This window comes from Haliaeetus leucocephalus, unplaced genomic scaffold, assembly GCF_000737465.1.
Source record: "Haliaeetus leucocephalus isolate CR32 unplaced genomic scaffold, Haliaeetus_leucocephalus-4.0 Scaffold172, whole genome shotgun sequence".
Lineage (NCBI taxonomy): Eukaryota > Metazoa > Chordata > Aves > Accipitriformes > Accipitridae > Haliaeetus > Haliaeetus leucocephalus.
Window position 1 is genome coordinate 399,089 of NW_010972608.1, and position 4,769 is coordinate 403,857.

Genomic DNA, 4,769 nt, shown 5'->3' on the forward strand with positions numbered 1-4,769 from the left:
GGCCCTTCACCTGGGGGGGGGGGGGAGAACACAAAGCCTGAAATTAATTTAAATCAATGACGCTGATGCTACTTCCCAGTGATACAACATGTATCACTGTGTAAACCATTGTAGGCATGACCAACATTATGGGATGTGCTTCTCTAGGCAGCTTTGCACAGATCCATTTTACCAATCTCAATCACTGTGCCCAAGAGGAATATTTAATAGTGGCTTTGCTAGCCGGTGCCCTTTGAGAACCATTCTGTAGCTGAACTACTAATATGAGATTCAGGAGTATGTTAGCAGCATTATCATCCTATTAATGATTGTTCTATTTTTTTTTTCTCCAGCAAAATAGATTTCCAGGACTTTCTAGATGATGCTTCAAAATTCCAGCATAATGAACTAGTCCTGAGTTCATAACTTGGCTGTGAAATTTGGAGGGGGCGGGGAGTGTACCATTAGTTTCACAATTTTCTGGTAACAAGGAGAGCAGAGATTGTTGGGTTGTTTTGTTCTGGTTTGTTTTTCTTTTTTCTATGAATTCATTTTTTCCTAATGGTTCTTCATGACCTGGATTCATCCCATTGAATATCCATAAGTATAATGTTGCCAAGGTGAATTTACAGTAAATCACTTGCTTTGGGTGCAGTATAAAGGTGGTGGAAGATTAATCTGAAGCATAGCTGTCAAGGTTATAAATATACTTTGGTATAAATTCACTTTCCTGATGTTGAAATATATATATTTGGTGGAGTCTTTATATTCATGAAATGGCAAGCAGCTATTTTATATCACATGGTTTGTGAGATTTTTTGCATGATTATCATAAACCAGATAGAAATGCCTTTGATTAATCTGAAAAATTATCACAGGTGGCTTTGTTTTTTTCCAGGAAATGGTTATTTTACTACTTCCCACCCTCCCCATGTTACTGGTAAGTAATATCTGTAATCTGCCAAATAATTGTGGATTTTCCATCTAAGACTTCTGTTTCTTCAGAATAGCACGTTAAGTTCAGTTATGTCCATTAATGTCTTTACGTTTTCTTCTAGGGTAAACTAGAGTAGGACTTTAGTTGACTGATGCATATCACTGGAATAAAAAATTAACCTTCAAAAAGTTTTCTAATGCTGCGTTATGCAGTTTCGTTACTGTAGAACTTCTGCTATATTTTAATATATATGAAAACAACATGTATCACGATTAGATATATTAAAGTGTGTTATGGTTTTGGGTGCAGTGATACCCAGTAAACCTATTGCATGTCACTTTCTCAACTACTTCAATTCTTTCCACTTGGACTTAAGCTTTTCGTAATGTTATGTTCAGCTTAGTGATCTAAAAAAAGTACAAATTCTCACAAAAATGAATATAGCAACCTTTTTACAATAGCCTTTTAAAACAAAAAAGGCCATTTAATATTAATTCATTATCAATAACTTAAAATAAAAACAGACCACCTGAATTACAGAATGCTAATACTAAACAAATATGTGTGCTTTAGTCTTTGCAGTGTTCTCATCAGTTGTTTTTTTTTCTCTCCAACCCAGGTTTTTTATTTTAATCTGAGGGAAGAAGATATGAAATTTTTGAACACTGTGAATATAAACAGAAAATTAATTCATCTAACCTATCCACTGTGGAAAGGGTAACTTAAACCAGATTGTTCTATACATCTAGTGATGCAACTGAAACATTCATTAATTTTAAGCAGAACAATAAATCTAAATTGTTTTCTTGGGTACTCAGAGTACCTAATAAATATCAATCAAAAAAATCAGTATCCATGGCTTATATATACCGTTATGTTAACAAATTAATAAAATCATTCGTTTACTCTTTTCTTTGTTGATTTCGTACAGATACAGAAATGCTTACTTCCAGCATTTTCTCTGCTTTCTTGGAACTTTCTGGCATATTCTCCCAGTATGGGTTGAGCTATCTCACAATATTATCATTAAGTTTCTTTTGCCTGCATGTACTTCATTTAAGGTGTCATTTTAACCCATTTGAACAGATTGGGGGGGGGGGGGAGTCCCCGTTACAGATTTTGAAAAGTATTTGTTACATTTGCACATATAAGAGCATGCTACAATGCATGTAAATCTTGAAAAATTATTCAAAATATGGAATATTTGTTCTGGGATTGCAGTAGAAATCTGAATCTGACTTTTTACACTGTTTTTTACGTTTCATGTAGTCATGAGAATTTTGGGGAATTCTGCAGGCCACTCTTGGTACTTTCTTGGTGAGCAAACCTGTTCTGTTGGTACTGTTTCAACGATCTCCTGTCTTGACCTAGCACATCCGGAAGGAATGGCTCTAGTTTGTGGCCTAAATTGTGTCAGAATGAATAAAAGTACTTTCTGCTTATATAGATAAAGATTTTTGAAGGTGCAGAAAAGTAATGTGTTGGAGAAAAATCCTTTGCTAATCTGTCTTGCAGGGATTTTTTGTATCTTTTCAAGATGGATAATGTTCAGACACTCCTCTGATGCAATCATGAGTTGTCCAGCAGTGCCAGCACTCAGAGAGTAGGGTCTTCTGGTGGTGTCAGAGTCCACTGATCCATTAGTATCCAGGCTTTGGGAGTACCCCAGCTTGCAACTTTTCTGACAAGATCAAAGCATTTTCCTGCAAGGAAATTGCCCTGTGACTAGCCAGCTTTCTGAAATTCCCACTGCACTTAAGTTCTGATAGGAGGTTCCACAAGAACTTTGGTTGTCACAGGCAGTCAATTTTTTTTTCTGTTGCCATGCCCTAAAACGTGAGTTTCCACTCATCCTAAAACCTCAGGTATCTAAGAGCATATACATATCCAAGATCCCTGTGAACAAAAGTGTCTGCTTTTTTATGCTTGCGGACATGTTGCGGAAACTTCGAAGGTTTTTAACTGGTTTACCCAGGTCAAGTTTGTTACGTATCAGTTTGGTGTCCTGATGTGTGCAGCCCTCCTGCTGGCATTCGACAGAGACCTGCATTCTGGTTATTTCTGAAATGGTGTGTGAATAACATCGTGTTCTCCTGTCTCCGTATTCTGACTGTAGGCAATTCCAGAGCTGATTTTTCAAAGGAGCTATATATACCTTGGATTTCTGTAGTGTATTTCACAGAAGTACAAGCTTCCTTAACGCTGGACCTGGCAGTTGGGGAGGTACTGAGAAAAGAGTTTTTGTTCTGTTGGTGGGGATGGAGTGTAACGCTGATGTAAATCACCTCACCGAGACACCAGCATATTTTTGGTAGAGTTGGCTGGACCAACCTGACTTTACCTCTGTTTGTGTTTCAGCCCTTGTAAGCAGGCTACAACCTGTGCAGTTGAGCCACGTTAACCTATCATCTCTGAGGTTTTGGACAGCCTTCAGTGCAACTCTAGCTGATCTGGCTTCATTTGCCTGAGAAGAATGAAGCTATATTTCATCCTCTCTGTTGAGATGTCAAGAGGGCTATAAATGTCTGTGGTCCTCTAATTTTAATGATGCTTTTTGTGATACAAATACCCAAATATTTGGAGTGGAACTGAAATTGCCCAGGTATTTTACACAGCCTCGGACAAATAATTTGTTGGATGTCACATCTCTGAGTTGGAGCCCTCTCAGTTGGTTAACCAATAACCTAAACATGAAAGCCTGTACATCTGACTGCTGAAACCCTGAGTCATTCTATCCTTTAATTAAAGCATGTTCCTTTAATATGTTCCTCTTGCTTAAAATTATGTGAGAATTGTTTCCTAGAGGAAAATGCCTAATGAATGCACTTTTATTTAGTATTTTCTGTAAATTAGCTAAATAAGGGGGAAAGCTTGAAATATCTAGGGTATGTCAGGCAGTTGCAGGGGATGCATATGTCAACCTCAAGCATGATTTATCTTACATGCCTTTTCTGACAGTTGTAATTTAACGGCTGTATTTTCCTCCAGGCTCTCAGGAGGCTAAACATCTTTTCAAGTTTCTAGCTTTGTGGTGGAAGAGTAAATGTCTGTTTGCCAGTGTAATTCATCTGAGTCATTCTGGGAGAGGCGTGGAACAATTCAAGCATGACTATTATAAGAGGGACTCTCTTCCTGAGGGTAGAGTTACTCTTGCTGTCTTTCAGAGGAAAGTTCCCCATAACAGCTGCTACTGCTAATTGACTGGTGCGATGCTATGAACTGAAAGACCTAATATATTGAGCTCTGGTCTATTGTGATATTCTTTTGCATTTCAATTTGACATGGAGTTAAAGAGAACAGAGCAAGGAAGGAAGAGGAAAAATTACCACCAGACTTAGCATTTCACGTACATGGAGGTGGTTTTTCTTTAAAAGTTTGAAGAGAAAAGGAATTACAAAACCTAAACTCACTTCTTTCTCAGTCTCCCTGTAGTAGTACTGTTATTGTAAGTAGTTGTCAGTGCCAGTTTTGTTTTAAAAAATGAATTCAAAACTTTTTTCATATTGTCAACCGCGTAGGTTATCTTACAGCCCCCGCTGAAGATTTAAAGACTTTTTGGCATGTGGAAACACCAGCGCAGGGCCGTGTTTGACACCCTGCACGATCGCTCCCGCAGCCCCCGGGCCTGCCCTGCCAGGACAGCAGCACGCCTCTGCACGGCCCCACCTTGGTACAGAGGGAGAAGGGAAGAGCCTCTTCCACGTATTTCCTTAGACGTTACTTACCACGTCCCCGAACAGCAAGGACTGCGGTGGCACTGCTCGGAGGGGGAAGACAGACGGGGGGCGGGGGGGAAGGTGCCCAGCAGCGCACACACACACACACACACACACACACACCCCCGAGGCGCGGG